The sequence below is a fragment of the Protopterus annectens genome, chromosome 15.part0, assembly GCF_019279795.1.
Source record: "Protopterus annectens isolate FY-2018-M chromosome 15.part0, PAN1.0, whole genome shotgun sequence".
NCBI classification, from domain to species: Eukaryota; Metazoa; Chordata; order Ceratodontiformes; family Protopteridae; genus Protopterus; species Protopterus annectens.
Window position 1 is genome coordinate 21,710,327 of NC_056749.1, and position 18,879 is coordinate 21,729,205.

At 45.5% G+C, this 18,879-nt stretch overlaps 1 protein-coding gene across 3 annotated transcripts in view; it reads right to left on the bottom strand.

Annotated features, from left to right (window-relative positions):
- RFX1 (regulatory factor X1) overlaps positions 1-18,879 on the bottom strand; it is a 1,726,663-nt gene that overhangs the window by 991,408 nt on the left and 716,376 nt on the right. The gene's annotated exons all lie outside the window — the stretch shown is intronic.

Genomic DNA, 18,879 nt, shown 5'->3' on the forward strand with positions numbered 1-18,879 from the left:
GTGCCATTCTTCAGATGAGATATTAAACCAAAGTCCCATTTGCTTGAGTTGATGGTAGCTCAAGTGCATGTAAATGACTCCACCGCACCTGCCGAAAACTGCAAGGAAGTTATCGATACCTGGCCAAATTTACTTTAGTAGTACAAATACTACCTCAGGTCTCCCCTGAAAAGAGGTCATTAGCTTAGTGAAACTAACTAACAAAGGATAAATAAATATAATAAGTAGAATCTGAAACAGAAACATTGATGTGGAATCCCAAATTAACACTTTTACTTCAAAAGATAAATGATAAACTCACAGAAGGACAGATCCAGGATAGATGTCCTGAGGTATGTACGAGTCTGTACAGGTAACATTTTTAGGATGAGACCTATATAAATGTGTTGAGAGTGGACAGATCCAGGATAGGTGTCCAGTCTCCATGTCTTGGTACAAGGGATAGTATGGAACAGAACCCTTTTCCTATGTATTGTGAGGGGAACTGGTTCTATTGTAAATTGTTGGATTAGAGTTTGAATGATGAGACAGAGCAGTTGAATCTGGGGATGCCCATGAATGGGTGAATCTCTTTTCAGGTCATTCTGTACCCACTGAATGATGAAAAGGATCCATTTGTCTGTTCTGATGAATAACCATGTTTTTAGGGATGAGAAAAGCCTTCTGGTGAGGAGCAGAGAAGGATCGAGGCATACGGAAGAGAAAGTACAGTTGTGTACACTTACCATAAATGTAGACGTTCGATTGTATTCATTGTTGCAGTCATCACCTGTGGGTTTATCCCTGCTGTGGTAGCCCTTGGCCAGCCCGAATACTAGAGTCAGTGTTTTTCTGCATCTGCTGCTGTCACTTGCTGGCTGATGATTTAAAGGAAGGCAGCCAATGTCATTACATCAGTTTTTCTTGCCCTAACCTGTCAGAGGCCCAAGTAAATAAGGTGAAGTGGTCCTGGTGGCTAAAAGCCACTGTTAGAAACTTATGTCTCCCAAAGAAAGAAGATATAAGGGGAAAGGAGGACTGCAACAGTGAATACGATCGAACATCGACATTTAAGGCAAGTGCACACAACTGTACTATGTTCTTCGTGCTTCACTGTTGCAGTCATCACCTGTGGGAGGATCCCCAAAGCTGAGAAGAGGGGTGGTAGGCTCAGTAAGAGACCCAGGAATGGGCCAGCATGCCCTGCAGAACTGCAGAGGCAAACCCTGCCCTAGACTTACAAAATAGAGGTAGGTGGTAATGCTTGCTAAAGGTATGGACAGAAGTCCAGGTGGCAGCTTCCAGGATGTCCCTGGTGGGAATTCCTCTGAGGAATGCTGTGGAAGTGGGGGCTGCCCTAGTGGAATGGGTCTGAATAGACCTGGGGGGGGGGGGTTCCCATGCAAACTGTAGCAGAAATGGATACAGTGTGATATCCATTTGGAAATGGTCTGTTTGGAAATGGACTTTCCCTGCACCCCTGGGGCAAAGCTGACAAGAAGTTGTTCCGTTTTCCTGAAGGGTTTAGTACGGTCCAGATAGTATCTGAGCTGTCTGTGCACGTCTAGTGAGTGCAGAATTCTTTCCCCTTGTTTTGAGAGTTAGGAAAGAAGGTGGGTAGATGCATGGCCTGGTTGAAAGTTACATTAGATATCACCTTGGGCATAAAGAAGGGATTGGTCCTCAGGGAGACCCTGTCTGCATGGAAGATGATAATGGGCTCAATGGCCATCAGTGCCTGTAGCTCTGAAATCCTTCTGGCTGAAGTGACAGCTTGGGGAAAAGCAGTCTTCCAAGAGAGGTACCTTAGTTCTGCTGAAGAAGCAGGTTCGAAGGGGGGTAAAGTAAGTTTTTCCAAAACATAATTCAGGTCTCAGGCTGGAGTGGGTGGCCTTCTTGGAGGTCTGATATTAGAAGTCCCTCTGAGGAATTGTTTAATCAAAGGATGTGAAAACAGGGGCTGTTCTGTATCAAAATGAGCTGAAATGGCCGAGGTGTGCATTTTATTAGAGGAGAAGGAGAGCCAGTATTAAGTAGCTCCGCTAGGTAGTCCAGAATAAGAGGGATGGAAGGTTGGCAGGTATTTTCCCCTATGGACTGGCTCCAAGAGCAGAATCTTTTCCAGCAAAGGATTTTCTGGTGCTGGGCCTTCTGGGCTCTGTGATGATGTCTAGGACCCGTTTGCTTAACATGGGCCCCTTATTTGCCTTTACAGTACAAGCCATGCTGATAGTCTTGACAGTCTGCAGGTCTGGGTGCAGCATCCCCCCCCCCCGCCAAGTTAAAAGGTCGGAGATCAGAGGAAGCTGCCTGGGAGCCCTGTATGGTCAGGCTGCACAGTAAGGGGTATCAATGTTGCCTTCGCCAATCTGGAGCAATGAGGATGGCCTTTGGCCTCTCCTCTCTTATTTTAATTAGAACCTTGGGGGTAGGAGACAGAGGAGGGAAAGCTAACACAAAAAGGGTGTTCCAGGGGAAGGTCAATGCATCCACCTTACAGGCTAGGTGGCGGTACTCCCTGGTACAGAATTTTTTTCAGCTGATGGTTGGGATGAGAAGCAAAGAGCTCCACACCTCTAGAGTCCTCCATGCCTGAGCAACTTGCAGAATGATTTTTGTGTGGAGCTGCCATTCATGGGGGAACAGAAAGTTTCTGCTTAAGTGGTCTAACAGGGTGTTGTTGATCCCTGGTAGATATTGTGCTATCAGATGTAGTCCCATGGACGAGGCTGTCAGCCACAGGTTCATGTCTAGCCTGCACAGAGGGTAAGAGTGGGCCCCTCCCTGTTTGCTGATGTACTACATTACTATGGTGTTGTCTGTTTTGATAAGGAAAGCCCCTGGCTTGGGATGGGGTTTGAAGGATGTCAGGGCTTTTTGTGCTGCCATCATTTCCTTCTTACTGATGTGTAAGGGAAGGGTGCTGTGCATCCCAAAGTCCTTGGGTGCACCTGCCTTCTAGGTGAGCACCCCAAGCTATGTCTGAGGTGTCGGTAGTAATGGTTTGCCTGGTTGGGTGGATGGTGAAGGGCAGACCCTTGTTCTGGGCACAGGACCCTACCCACCAGAGAAACTCGGCCCTTATACAGGGGATCAGAGGGAGAGAGGACTCTAGAGACTGAGAGTGCAGACACCAAAGGTTCTTTAGGTACCAGTGAAGTTTTCTCATGTGAAGCCTGACCAGAGGAATTAGAAGGATGCAGGATGCCACGTACCCTAAGGGTTGCAGGAAAGTACAGTTGTGTACACTTATTATAAATGTAGATGCTCAAGTGTATTCACTGTTGCAGTCATCACATTTAGGTTATGCCTACCAGGGTAGCCCTCGGCCAGCCCAAATACCAGAGGCTTAGTATTTCTGCGTCTGTTGCTGTCGCTTCAGGACTGACTTCAAGTCGTCAGTAGTGAAGGCAGCCGACGCCATTACATCAGTTTTTCTTGCCCTAACCTGTCAGGACCTCCCAAGTAGGGGCCAGGTTCTGGTGGCAGAACCCCACCAGTAGAAAGTAAATACCAATATGCCCCTTGTGAGGAAAGATAAGAAAAAAGGGGGATGGAGGGAGGGAAACCAGGACTGCAACAGTGAATACACTCGAACATCTACATTTACAGTAAGTGTACACAACTGTACTATGTTCTTCATGTTTCACTTTTGCAGTCATCACATGTGGATTGATTCCCAAGGAAATGGGTGAAGGCAGTCAAGGAAAAGTACAGTTGTGTACACTTACCATAAATGTAGATGTTCGAGTGTATTCACTGTTGCAGTCATCACACTTGGGTTATCTGCCTGCAGGTGGCCTTCAGTCATACCGAATACAAGCGATTTAGTATTTCTGCAACGGTTGCTGTCGCTCCAGGACTGACGTCAGGTGTATAAAAACAGGCAGCCGACGCCATTACATCAGTTTTTCTTGCCACAAATGTTAGGAGCCCCTCAATAGGGAGCTAAGCTATGGTGAGGAAAACACCACCAATAAAAAGTAAATACCAATACACCTGAAAGGGAGGGGGGGGGGTAAAAGGCATAGAGAGAGAGAGAAACCAGGGGGTTGGAGGGAGGGAAACCAGGACTGCAAAAGTGAATACATTCGAACATCTACATTTATCGTAAGTGTACACAACTGTACTATGTTCTTCATGTTTCACTGTTGCAGTCATCAAACTTGGGTGGATTCCCAAAGCTGAAGAAGGGTGGAGGCAGTCAAGAGGAATTAGGGCTGGCTAGAATGCCCTGCCGTTGCAAAACCTGCCCTGGATTTGGAGAAGATAAGCAAATGGTAGTGCTTGGTGAAAGTGTGTACTGAACTTCAGGTCCAGCTTCCAGGATGTCCCTGGTAGGGACTCCCCTGAGAAATGCTGTAGAGGTAGATGTTGCCCTAGTGGAATGTGTTCTGACCCCCTGAGGGGTTGGTTTCCCATGGTGCTTGTAGCAGAAATGGATGCAGTGTGGTATCTCTTTAGAGAATGTTTGCTTTGAAATGGCCTTGTCCTCTGCCCTTGTTGCAAAGCTGACTAGTAACTGGTCTGATTTTCTGAAGGCCTTAGTCCTATCCAGGTAAAAGCTGAGCTGTCTGTGCACATCCAAAGAGTGCAGAATCCTTTCCCATTTATTTTGAGGATTAGGGAAAAAAGTTGGCAAATGTATGGCTTGGTTGAGAGCCACACTGGACACCACTTTAGGCATAAAGGAAGGGTTTGTCCTGAGGGAGACCCTGTCAGCATGGAAAACAATGAAGGGTTCCACGGCCATACTTGCTTGTAGTTCAGACACTCTCCTAGCTGTAGTGATGGCCAGAAGCAATGCTGTTTTTCAAGAGAGAAATTTTAAGTCTGCTGACGCCGCAGACTCAAAGGGTGGAAGTGCGAGCATTTCCAGTACAAAATTAAGGTCCCAAGCAGGGGTGGATGCTCTCCTTGGTGGCCTTAAGTTGTTTGCCTCTCTCAGGAACTGTTTGATAAGAGGGTGCGAGAAGAGAGGTGGCTCAGTGCTGTAATGAGCAGAAATGGCTGAGGCATGTATCTTAATGGAAGAGAAGGACAGGCCTTTGTGGAGTAGATCTGCTAAGTAATCCAGGATAAAAGGCAGGAAGGGCAGAGTTGTGTCCTCTCCTTTAAATAGACTCCAGGATCAGTATCTTTTCCACTTATCCACATAGGATTTCCTTGTATTGGGTCTTCTGGCTTCAAGAATGAGGTCCAGCACCTGCTTGCGTAGAGTTGCTGGGGTAGGATTCAAGGGATAAGCCAGGCTGCAAGATTTAGAGTTTGCAGTGGTGGATGCAAAATCTGCCCCTCCTGCTGAGAGAGCAGGGTAGGGTTCTGGTGTAGGTGCCATGGTTGCACCGATGTCAGGCTGCGCAGGAGTGGGTACTAGTGTGAGGTGTCCAGTCCGGGGCAATCAGAATTATCCTCGGTCTGTCCTGTCTTATTCTGAGTAATACTCTTGTGAGAAGGGGCAGAGGTGGGAATGCATAAATTGAGAGATTTACCCACTGAAAAGATAGGGCATCCACTTTCCAGGCCTTGTTGTGAGGGTTCCTGGTGCAGAATTTGCTGAGCTGGTGTGCTTGTAGTGGGAGGCAAAGAGGCCCACCTCTGGGGTCCCCCATTTTTGAATCAGAAGGTTGAAGGTTCTAGGCTCTAACTGCCACTCATGTGGGTATAGGAGATTTCTGCTTAAGTTGCCTGCCAGTGAATTTTGTTTGCCTGGCAGGAAATGAGCTTGCAGATGGACTTGCATGTCCAAGGCCGTGTTCCGCAGGGCCATGGCTAACCTGCAGAGTGGGTAGGAATGGGTTCCCCCCTGCTTGTTGATGTACCACATAACTGTGGTGTTCTGTTTTTATTAGTAGTTGTCCTGGAAAGGGTAGGGATCTGAAAGCTGTCAGGGCATTCTGCACAGCTAGCATCTCTTTTTGATTGATGCACAGATGAATTTGACTTGGGCTCCAGTGGCCATGAATGTATTTGCCGTCCATGTGTGCTCCCCAGGCATAGTCTGATGCATCTGTGGTTAGGGTCTGTGCGGCATGGGGTTGAGTAAAGTGCAGTCCCTTGTTGGGGTTGCATGCTTCTGCCCACCAAAGAAACTCTGTCCGTAGACAGGGTATGATAGGAATGACTGTTTCCAGGTCCTAAGAACCAAAGACTTTTTAAGTATCATTGAAGTTTCCTCATATGCAGTCTTGCATATGGAATTAGTAGTATACATGAGGCCATGAACCCTAGGGCCTGCAGTATTTTCTTTGCAGATAGCTGGGTTCTGGTAGCCATTTGTTTGAAGTTGGCAGGCAGAATATCTTGTTTTTCTGAAGTGAGGAATGCCATCTGGGATGCTGTGTTCAAGCTTGCTCCCAGGAATACAACCTTTTGACTGGGCAACCGTTTTGATTTCTTTTCGTTGATGGTGTACCCCCAAGGAAGTGAGAAGGTTTTTCACAAATGTCAGGTGCTGCAACAGCATTTCCTGACTGTCTGCCTGAATCAGGCAGTCGTCCAAGTATGGGTAAATTTGGATATTTGTAAATAAACCGGCTCAGCTCCCCAGACACTGCAAACTTTAATAGACCAAAAGAGCGAAAAAACACATAATAATTCTATATATATATGAAAAAATAACAGCGCTTTCACCCACATACATAGTCAGGCATCATCAGAGTGAAAGAGCCCTTCATCTTTGTTGCATTTAAAGCTATTGGTTACAGACACACCCCTCTAGGCAACCAACCTCAACCAAAAAGCAATTTATAAATTAAAGTCACAGTAAAACATCAATCCTATGCTTGTTGGAAAGCATAGTTACTTATAACTAGAAAAAATATTGTTCAACTTAAAACACAAACATTTTAAAAAATCTATATATAAACATGTTTGTATAAATGAAGTAAAATAAAAATAAATAAATAAAAAATAAAAAAATAATATAATGCTTAACATTCTTCAAACAAATGTAGATTTATACTTTAAAATGCTAGAGACAGAAATGTGATCAATAATGCCTGGTGGTCTAGATGCATCCAGCCTCAACTGCCAGATGCACTCCCTCATCTCAAGTAAAACTTTTAACTTTTAATTGGATATTTCTCTGCCTGCAGTATGCAATGGCTGGAGCCAGGCATTTTGTGAATACTCTGGGTGCAGTGGATAAGCCAAAGGGAAGTGCAGAGAACTGATAATGCAGAAATCCAGCCCTGGAACATAGATACTTCCTGCATGACTCCCTTATAGGGATGCGCAGATATACTTCTTTTACGTCTAGGGTGACTAACCAGGCATCCTTGGCTAGCATAGGTAGAAGCTGTTGCAGGGTAAGCATTTTGAATTTTGGTACTACCAGGAAGGTTTTGAGAACTGAAAGATCCAGGATTGGGTGCCAAGTGCCCTCTTTTCTGGGCACCCGGAAAAGTCTGGAATAGAATCCTTGACCTATCTGTTCCTCTGGAACCGGCTGAATAGCCCTGATAGAGAGCAGGGATAGGACTTGGTTTTGTGCCTCTGCCCACTGGTTTGGATGAAGGTCTGGGAACCCTTTTGGGGTTGGCAGAGAATGGAAACAGAATTCTTACCACTGGGATACAATGTTGAGGACCTATCGGTCTTTTGTGATGGACATCCAGTTTTTTGCATGAAGGGCAAGTTTTCCTCCTAGGGACACAAGCAATTGGGTAGAAGCGGGGAGTGGAGTAGAGAAGTCATTATGAGTTTTTTCTGTAAGGAGGTGGCTTACCACTCCCTGTTTTGCGGGTGGGGGCACTCCATTGCTTAGATCTCTGCATAGTCTGGGACTGTAGTCTGGGTGGTCTGTTTCCCCTGGGTCTGGTTTGAGATGGCCTGGAGGGGGCTGGAAAGGACCAGTGTTTTGGGGGGCAATGCCTACCGCATTTAGGAGGTTGCACTTGTAAGAATTCTTTACCCATCTGCATAGATTTAGCTTTTTCTTCCATCTTTTTAAGAACCTCTTCTGCTTTGGTGCCAAACAAATTGTCCTTGTTCAAAGGAGCGTCTAGTAACTTTTGATTTGACATGGTCTGGCAAGGTCTGCACCTTTAGCCAAGCATGCCTTCTCAGTACAGCACAGTCTGTAAAGGTTGCTACTTTTTGTTAAATAAGTTCCATAATATGTTGCTGGTACTTCAGCATGTGAAACTGACAATTCAGTGCCATAATGGCAAGAGTTGCAGAGGTATATACTTTCTTACCCCAGTGTTACTTTTTAACATTTAGGAGAGTTAAACAAGTTTGTACTCATTTAATACAGGTTTTTAAATTTCACTGTCATTACAACATTATGTTACTATTAAAGAGTTGAGTATGGGATGTTTTTAATTAAACTTTTAGGGTGCACAAAGTATTGAACTGTAAATGATACCTTTTAGGCCCCTGGGAAATGATCTATGGGTCAGTAGTAGTATTCTTGAAAAGAAATTTGTGAGTGTCAGGTACTCTGTAGTACCTGTCTGGTTTCCTAGGGGCAGGGGGTAAAGTATCAGGAGTAAGACTGGACTCCATAAAGACATCATCAACAACTTACAGGACTGGGGGTATTGCTAAAAGCCTATGCTGTGGCAAATCTAGAAATTCTCTGAGTCTTTTTGGACTGAGGATAGTCTTGGCATTCCCAGTGGAAATGCTCTCTTAAAGTATGTAAGGTTTCACCAAAAGAAAAATCCTCTGGAGGACAGGCAGGGGGAATGGATTCCTCTGTATCTGAATCCTCATAAGCAGATAAGGGCATGTCTTCATAATCAGATATCTCACGAGTCATCGGATTCCTGGTCTGCTGAAGCTGCAGGGGACTGGTCCCTTTTTCTCTTAGCAGGGGAAGGCTGACTTCCCCTAATCAGCATAATAAGGTCTTCTGCCATTCTAAGCATTTGTCGTTGTGGCAAGGGAGCAGGTGCATGCGCTTTGGCCGTTGGTTTACTCTTGGCCTTAGAAACTCTGTAGTTTTAGATAAAAATGAAGTTGTCCGTTTGAGCTGAACATCAGTAGTCTGAAGAACTGCCTCAGAAGCCGGTGCCTGCTCAGCAGCTCCGGACCCATCCAAGGTCGAGACATCCGCAGGTTCCATAGTCAAAGAAGAGTCTTGCAGCATACCGGACTACAAACGGGTCATGGTAGAGGCCTGCGAATCCACTGAAGTGGGCATCAGGGGCTGCGAAAGCACCTCACTGAGTACCGGCGAACTGGCGACTAGCTTAACCGAAGTGTCGTCGGCAGCTTTGGACCTGTGCGGTCTGTCTCTGTCTTTATCCTTATGTTTTTTTCGGAAGATTGTTAGTAAGATGGCTTACCAAAGCCATTTTGGAATACGGAGATCAAGAGCGAAAGAATTTAGCGACAATGAGAGCCCGACGATGAATGGTTCAGGCGTTGAACAAGGCACAAAACCAACAGTGAGGTATGTCGTGGTCTCGGCCTAAACAGGTGACGCAGTAAGAATGGTATTTGCTTTCCACAGGCAAGGCAATTGTTAACTTTTTCTGACATTGGTTAGAGCAAGAAAAAAGGATCCCCAATGGGGTATTTAGCTTTAGAAGACTTCAGGATTATTCAATTTGTACATGAAAACTGAGGTAGCGGTCGACCGGCACTTGCAAACTGCTTCTGGTTCCTCGGCAAGAAAGACTGATGTAATGGTGTCGGCTGCCTGTTTTTATACCCCTGACGACCTGACGTCAGTCCTGGAGCAACAGCAACTGACGCAGAAATACTAAGTCTCTGGTATTTGGGCTGACTGAGGGCTACCTGCAGGCAGATAACCCAAGTGTGATGACTGCAACAGTGAAACACAAAGAACATCTAGGGGCTGGCTAGGATGCCCTGCAAGACTGCAGAGGCAAACCCTGCCCTGGATTTAGAGAAGAGAGGCAAGTGGTAATGTTTGATCAGGTGGCAGCCTCTAGGATGTCCCTGGTGAGGCCTCCTCAGAGGAAAGCTGCAGAGGTGGAGGCTGCTCTGGTGGAGTGAATCCTGACCCCCTTGGGGGGAGACTTTCCATGTTGTTTACAGCAGAAATGGATACAGTGTGCTATTCATTTGGAAATGGTTTGCTTGGAGATGGCTTTGCCTTCTGCCCCTTTAGCAAATCTAACCAGCAATTGATCAGACTTTCTGAAGGATTTAGTCCTGTCTAGTCAGAATCTGAGCTGTCTGTGTGCATCTAGAGAGTGAAGAATCCTTTCCCCTTTGTTCTGCGGATTAGGGAAAAAGGTGGGCAAATAAATGGATTGCTTGAGAGGCACACTGGACACCACCTTGGGCATAAAGGATGGGTTAGTTCTGAGGGATACCCTACAAGCATGGAAGATGATGAAGGGTTCCACAGCCATGTGCGCTTGCAGCTCGGAGACTCTTCTGGCTGAAGTGATGACCAGAAGGAAAGTTGTCTTCCAGGAGAGAAATTTTAGCTCTGCAAAAGAAGCTGGTTCGAAGGGGGGCAGGGTGAGCTTTTCCAACACAAAGTTAAGGTCCCAAGCTGGGGTTGGTGCTCTTCTGGGTGGCCTCAAGTTGCTAGCCCCTCTTAGGAACTGTTTACTCAAAGGGTATGAGAAAAGGGGCTGCTCAGTGGGAAAATGAGCAGAGATAGCAGAGGCATGAATTTTATTAGAGGGATAAGAGAGGTCAGTGTGTAGCAGGTCAGCTAAGTAATCCAGGATAAGAGGGAAGGAGGGCTGTGCCGTATTGGCTCCCTTAGCCTGAATCCAGGTGCAGAACCTTTTCCATTTGTCCGCATAAGACTTTCTAGTACTAGGGCGTCTGGTCTCACGTATAACATCTAGAAGCTGCTTACTGACATTGGCAGACTGATCGGGGGTTAGGGAATAAGTCAAGCTGCCAAACTGAGTGTCTGCAATTGGGGATGCATGAATTCCCCTTCCCTCTGGGTCAGGAGGATTGGAATCTGAGGAAGATGTTATGGTGGCAGTAGGGACAGGCTGCGCAGCAAGGGGTACCAGTGCTAGCGGGGCCAGTCTGGAGCTCTGAGAACTGCCCTTGGTTTTCCTCCCTTATTTTGAGCAGTACCCTGGGGATGAGAGGAAAGGCATAGACCGATAGATTGACCCAGGGGAAGGACAGGACATCCACTTTCTAAACCATGCACTGATGCTCCCTGGTGCACAATTTGCTAAGCTGATGGTTGGTGTGGGAGGCAAAGAGGTCAACCCTCGGGATGCCCCATTTCTGAGTTATTAGGGTGAAGGTTCTTCTGTTGAGCTGCCACTCGTGGGGGGTCCAGAAGATTTCTGCTTAATTGGCCTGCCAGAGAGTTGAGAAAACCTGGTAGGAATTGTGCTAAAAGGTGGAGTTGCATGGCAGAGGCTGTGTGCCAAAGGGTCATGGCCAGCCTGCATAGGGGGTAGGAATGAGTTCATCCCTGCTTGTTGATATATCACATCACAGTGGTGTTGTCTGTTTTGATGAGGAGAGCCCCTCGGGAGAGAAGGGGTTTGAAAGCTATCAATGCGTGCTTGACAGCCATCATCTCTATTCGGCTGATGTGCAAAGGGATTTGCTGTGGGCCCCATTGGCCTTGTATGCACCTGCCGTCCAGGTGTGCACCCCAGGCATAATCTGATGCATCTGTGGTGAGGGTCTGGGCAGCGTGGTGTGGTGAGAAAGGTAGTCCCTTGTTGGGGGAGCATGCTGTTCCCCACCAAAGAAAATCTTTTCTGAGGCAAGGAATTATAGGTATAAGAGTCTCCAGGTCTTAAGAGTGTTGACACCAAAGGCTTTTTAGGTACCACTGAAGTTTCTTCATATGCAGTCTGGCATATGAAATGAGTACCATGCAAGATGCTAAGAACACCAGAGCTTGCAGGATTTTCCTTCCAGATAGTTGGGGTCTGGTGGCTAGTTGAGAGAAGTAAGCTGTCAGGAAAATTTGCTTTTCTGGTATAAGGAATGCCATTTGGGATGCTGTGTCCAGGCTTGCTCCCAGGAATATAATCCTTTGGGGGGGGGGGCACCAGTTTGGATTTCTTTTTGCTGATTGTGTACCCTAGGGAGGTTAGAAGGGACTTTACAAAGGCCAGGTGCTTGAGCAGCTTTTCCTGGCTGTCTGCCTGAATTAGGCAGTCGTCTTAAGTATGGGTAAATCTGGATATTCCTTTGTCTGCAAAACACAATGGTTGGAGCCAGACATTTTGTGAAAATTCTGGGAGCAGTGGATAAGCCAAAGGGAAGCGCAGGGAATTGAAAGTGTTGAGATCCTGCCCTGAAACGGAGATATGTTCTGCATGTTTCCCTGATAAGAATGTGGAGGTAGGCCTCCTTTAGATCTAGGGTGGCTAGCCAAGCATCCTTGGAGAGCAAGGGTAGCAGCTGCTGGAGGGTGAGCATTCTGAATTTTGGGATCACCAGGAAGGTGTTTAGAATGGATAGATCAAGGATGGGGATGCCAGGTGCCCTCTTTTCTGGCTACCAGAAAAAGTCTGGAGTAGAAACCTTGACTTTTCTGTTCTGCAGGAACGTGCCCTACTGCCCTCAAGGAGAGCAGGGAAAGGACTTGCTTTTGTGCCTCTGCCCACTGGTTTAGAGGAAGATCTGGGAACCCTTTTGGGGTTGGAAGGGTGTGGAAAGAAAATTTGTATCCCTGGGACACTATGCTGAGAACCCAGCAGTCGTTGGTAATGGTGGCCCAGGTGCTGGCGTGAAAGGAGAGTTTTCCTCCTAGGGGTAAGTGAAGGTGGGCAGAGGGAAGGGTTGGGGTAGGTGAGTCATTGTGAGTTCTTACCATAAGGGGGTGTCTTAGAACTCCCTGGTTTTGAAGTGGAGGTAGTCCACTGCTTAGATCTCTGCATTCCCTGTGGCTCCTATCGATGGGGTCTGGCCTGAACTGGCTTAGTGGGAGCAGGAAAGGACCAGTGCTTAGTGGGACAATGCCTACTGAACCTGGGTGTCTGCACAGATGTTGCTTTTTCTTCCATCTTTTTTAAGACCTCTTCTGCATTAGTGCCAAATAAGTTGTCTCTGTGCAAGGGGGCATCCAACAATTTAGATCTGACATGGTCTGGCAAGGGCTGTTCCTTAAGCCATGCATGCCTTCTAATGACAGATCCGGTGATTGCTGCCCTGCAAGAAGATTCCAGGGTGTCAAAACCACAGAGCAAGGTGGGTTTAGTTACTTGACTTGCAGAATGCATTAACTCTTGTAACGTTTTAGTTTCTGCACAAGCAGGAAAGGAAGACATTTTTTATTTGAGGAGTTCCAGGGTATGCTGCTGAAATTTTAGCATATGGAACTAACAATTTAGTTCCTTGACAGCAAGGGTAGCTGAGGTGTGTACTTTTTTTACGCCATCTGTCTAGTGCTCAGGAATCCCTATCTGAGGGGGTGGGATTCTTAGCAGTGGTTGCTTTAATCCCTTTAGGCCCTTGAGAAATTACCTCAGGGTCAGCAGTAGGATTTTTAAAAAGAAATTTGTGTGAGTCAGGGACTCTGTAGTGCCTGTCTGGTTTTCTGGGTGCAGGAGGGAGGGTGTCAAGAGTCAAGCTGGATTCCAGAAAAACAACTTCCACAACATCCAGGACTGTGGGTATGGCCAAGGGTCTGTGCTGTGGAAGATCTAAGAATTCCCTGAGTCTCTTTTTAGACTAAGGGTAGTCCTGACTCTCCCATTGGAAATGCTCCCTTAAGGTATGAAGGGTTTCCCCAAAGGAAAAACCCTCTGGGGGAGAGGGTAAAGGTAATGGAATCCTCTGCATCAGAATCCTCATAAGTAGAGAGGGGTTGCATGTCTTTATATTCAGATGCATCAGAGTCATCTGACTCTTCTTCAGACAAAACTACAGGGGACAGATCTCTTTTCCTTTTGGAGGGGGTAGCTTGGCTTACCCTGATCAGCATGATAAGGTCTTCCGCCATTTTTAAGCATTTGGGTCTGAGGCATGGAAGCAGGTGCCTGAGACTGGGTCATTGGTTTCTGGGTGTGGTTCGTACCCTGGGCCTAAGAACCTCGGTTGTTTATAAAAGAATGTTAGACTGAAAGAAGTCGTTGGTTTGTGTCAAGAATCGGTAGTGCGAAGGACTTCCCCGGAAGCCTGTGCCTGCTCAGCAGCTCTGGACCCATCCAAGATAGAGATGACCACAGGATCCTTAGTCGAAGAAGAGTCATGCTGCATACCAGAGTCTGACAGAAGCGGGTATCAGGGGCTGCGAAATCACCTCACTGAGGACCGGAGAACTGACGACTAGCTTAACGGGAGTGTCGGCGGTAGGTTTGGACCTGTGTGGTCTGTCTCTGTCTTTATCTTTATGCTTTTTCAGAAGATTTGCTGTTGGATGGCTTACCAAAACCATATCAGAGTTTGAGGACTGTAAGCAAAAATATTTAGCTACAATAAGTGCCCGACGATGGATAGTTCTGGCGTTGAACAAAGCACAAAAGCAACAGCGGCGGGGGACGTTGTGGTCTGGGCCTAAACAAGTGACGCAGTAAGAATGAAAGTCCTGGTGTGGTATTTGCTTTCCACAGGCGAGACAATTGTTAACTTTTTCTAACATTGGTTAGTGCAAGAAAAAAGGACCCCCGATGAGGTACTTTGCTTTAAAAGACTTCAGCTTGAATTCAGTAGACGAAAGTCAGGTAGTGGCCGACCGACACTCATGCGAACAGCTTCTGCTTCGGGCTCCATGGCAAGAAAGACTGATGTAATGGCGTTGGCTGCCTTACTTTATATTACTGATGACCTGACATCAGTACTGAAGCGACAGCAACCGACGCAGAAATACTAAGCCTCTGGTATTCGGGCCGGACGAGGGCTACCCTGGCAGGGATAACCCAAATGTGATGACTACAACAGTGAAATACGAAGCGCATCAAGGGTTTCTTGGGGGTAGTTATTAGACAACCAGCTTAAGAAGTCTTCTAGGGTATCTGTGTTCCTGCCAGGGGAAATGTAGACACAGACAATGTTTATACTTTTGTTGCTATTAATTTGTAGTTTTGAGATGAGAATTTCGGCATTACTGACCTGGGGTGGTTGTTGGGTATCTGTGGTGGCAGATAATGTAGACTTGTAAAGTATTGCTACCCCACCGCCTTTCCTAGAGGTACGATCTAGTCTAAACATATTATATCATGGTGGCAGAACCTTGTTGTCCTTGGTGGATGGTTTTAGCCATGTTTCTGTGAGGCATAGTATATCAGGTGAATGAACAGCTAAGTGGGCATGCAGGTGCTGAATTTTATTATTTATGCTCCTGATGTTTAGATGGCAGGCCAGTAAGGAGTGTGGACGTCTAGTTGATGGAGCTATGTTGACAGGGGAGTTAGTAGGGGGATTGGGGTCCACAGGTGGGGTTGGTCCAGGGTTTGGGTGGATGTCACCATCCATTGTGAGGTTATAATTTAACCTATGTATGAGTTTCCAGATTTTTAATAGGATATTTTGATAGTATCTATGTCTAGGACTAGTGGAGCTATGTCTAATAAGGAGGTAGTTTTTTGGGGGTTGAGGAGTGGAGCACGAGAGAGAGGGGGAGGTGAGCATATTTTTTTATTACTGGTGGAGTGGACGTTTGGAATTTAGCATAACAGAAGCCCAGATGACCCTGGTGTTCGTAAGTAGAAAGGAGATATGGGATAAGCAACAGGTATTGTAGTAGGGAAAACAACAGTATTTTGGGTGATAGCATTGCTATTTGATTGAGGCCTGAAGCTAGACCAAAAGAGGATGCAGGGGGAGGGGGCGAGTAATAGCAAGTAGGGGATAATGCGGTTTAGAGTACAGGTTGTTGCTGATTGGTTTAGGAGAGCCAGGGGAGTGGTTTGCACCAAATAAATTTAGGAACTCTAGGGGCGGGTGGAATTTGGGGGCAGGGTGGGGCACGGAGTGAGCCCAAGCAAAGCAAGGGAAAATGGAGTGGTGTTGAACCAAATCACAAGACGCCAGTATTCACAGCTTACAGGATAGATATATAGTTTAATATTTAAAGTTGTATTTTTTGTTTTCTTTTTAGGAATGTCTTCTTTCTGGTAAAAAGCTAGTTTAAAACTATAGTTTTGGTGGAAGTAGGGAGTTGAATGCTGTCACTAGGTTAGATAAACACTAGTGACTCAGGGTTAGCCAAATTTTTTTTACGTAATTCTTACTACTTGTAAGGGGCTCAGGGGCTATTTGTCAGTGCAGGACCCAGTAACAGTTGCTATGCAGTCACAAAAGACATTTAGGTAAATTAACCTTGTTGTAGACTGTTTTGTTTATGGACAGGGGTGGTACAGCATTCCACGTTGATCGCAGGCTAGGCGGGTTATTCTGTAGCGTCGGGACCTTTCTGGGAGCAGTAGTATAGGGCAAGAACCTTGTTGTAGACTGTTTTGTTTATAGTCAGGGGTGGTACAGCATTCCGCGTTGATCGCAAGCTGGGTGGGTTACTCTGTAGAGTCAGGAGCTTTCTGGGAGCAGTAGTATAGGGCAAGAACCGGGCTTTACAGCAGTTAACTGGCTGGGTCCTGGTGCACTGGAGGTTTAATAGCTGAACATTTTCAATAAAAATAAAAAATGAACATAATATCTTCATTTATTTACTCAATTCTAGGAAACATCTTACATATACAATGGCAAACACCTTGTCAATAAATAATCCAACTGAAAAACAAACCTCAGTTTTCAATAAAATCATAATTCATCCATGTTCAAACATTTTCAGTTTCTTTATTTTCTATTCTTTGGTGAATAATGCACACTAACATTTTTCATTCTAAATTAACCAAGTGCTTCTTCTTACGACCCTTCTGAGTTTTGTCTGCTGGAAAGTGTCCTGGCAACTTCAATCACTTCTGACCCCATTTGCCAGTCTGATGGATAACACGGTCCTCAGTGAGAGCTGAGCCCCGACATGAAGCATGCTGTTACCCACACCATCAGGCAGCCATTTGGCTAGATCTGGGAGGGTTTCCTAAACTGCCAGGAGCCAACGGCTTGAAGCCACACTTTTTTCAGTCATCGATGGAGGTAACAAGGATAAATTTTGTCCCACCTTCTCTGAATTTTGAAATAAGGTGCATTACAAAAGGGAATGCAGGACTGACATACAGGAATCTTCCACATCATGGCATGCAGAATGCATTCACTGCTAACTGCCTCTTGGCTTATAATACATTTCACACTGAGCTAACTGGAGGAAGGGCACTGAGCAAACCCTGATCTGTGATATATAACGTTAAGTATCCTGCGTTTTGATTATTTTTACGAGTTATTTATAGCACTTTTATTGTCTGCTGCATACTTTTCTAGCTAGTTTCACTGTGTGTGAGGTATTAACTGGAAATTTTCTACATTTGTTAAGCACTTGTTTGGGTTTGTTTGTTCTGATTTTCTGCCAAACAGTGTATCATATAACTTATTTGTTTGCAGTTAAAGGCATTCTCTAGAGTCTCCTTGCACCTTTATCTGTTTAAAACTTTCTAAAAGGGTTACTGCTGCTTTTCTGCTGTGATAAACATTTCTGCAATTTTTATTCTACCCAAGTAGTGTGGGTAGTTGTAGCATTGTCCATATTCAGGCTTGTGTTTTGGGCCTAGTTGTTTGTTTGCAGAGGTTGTGTCTGAGCACATAATCCAGGCCATCTTAGTTTACTCGAAGCCATTCTTGCATTTCAGTGAGAGGGGAGTGTTTATGGTCATTGGTTGATTGGGATTACCTGGACTACGGCTTGGAGTAAGCACATCATTGGTTCTTTCGAGCTTTTTTTACAGTTGTTTCAGGTTTCAACTTTCTGTTACTTAAGAAGTTAACTTGTAAGCGTTTCTGCCATTTCACACTGAGCTGAACGGAGGAACGGCACTGAGCAAACCCTGATCTGCGATATATACAACATTAAGTATCCTGCTTTTTTGCTTATTTTTGCAAGTTATTTATAGCACTTTTGTCTGCTGCATACTTTTCTAGCTAATTTCACTGTGTGTGAGGTATTAACTGGAAATTTTCTACATTTGTTAAGCACCTGTTTGGGATTGTTTGTTTGTTCTGATTTTTGTCTGCCACCCTCCCTCCCTATTGGTATCCTGTTCTTATACTTGGTGGCTTTGCACTTGCCTGCCCCTACTGTAAATGTGATCTGGGACACTCCTCCCAGTTTAGTGTCATTACCTCATTCTACCTAACACAGGGAGTACATTTGAGAAGGGCAACCCACTTAGTTCTTAACCTTGAGTTATATTCAGATCCTCCTTAAACCCTTTCCACTTTACAAAAAAAAAATTCTAAGCTTGTTTCCTGCCTATCCTGTAAGTAGTCTAGTTCAGATACAGATTTGCTGTATCCAGGACTGTTTGTAAGCTTCTGAGCCATCGCCACTTAACTATGGTTAAAGTATTCCCGGCGCCATAAAGTCTGTTCTTCAAATTTTCCCTTAGAACTAGCCAGTTTTTTTAGTTTTAGCACTCAAATATGTTTCTTTGAGCTCAGCACTTGTTCAAAACTGGTTGTAAGAACTAAATAAGCTACACATTACTACAGCACTCAACTTTCCTCACTTGTCTAGAGGAAAAAATGTTTTAGTACTTAATAAATAAGCACCTATCCAGGCATGTCTAAGGTTTAGCTCCCGGTGTTTTCTCCTGTCTACCTGATGAATCTGGGCATCTTGGGGCAATGCAGGAATGGCCTCATGCACACAGACAACCCTCTCCTCCTACCACCCAGCACTACAACCTGTGAGACATGCACTTATATAGCTAAACTGGAAGTAAAGCTCTCTTCACACAAGACTGGACTAGATAGTCAAGAGGAGAGGGTAAACACTTGCACCACACTACACTCATCACATAGTCCCTCAAATCCTACACCACCAAAACACACACACAGAAACACAAAACACACCTACATTTGCGGAGTCTCAATAAAAATCTGCCCAAGCAACAGGGACCTCCAAAGCAGAAATGCAAGCAA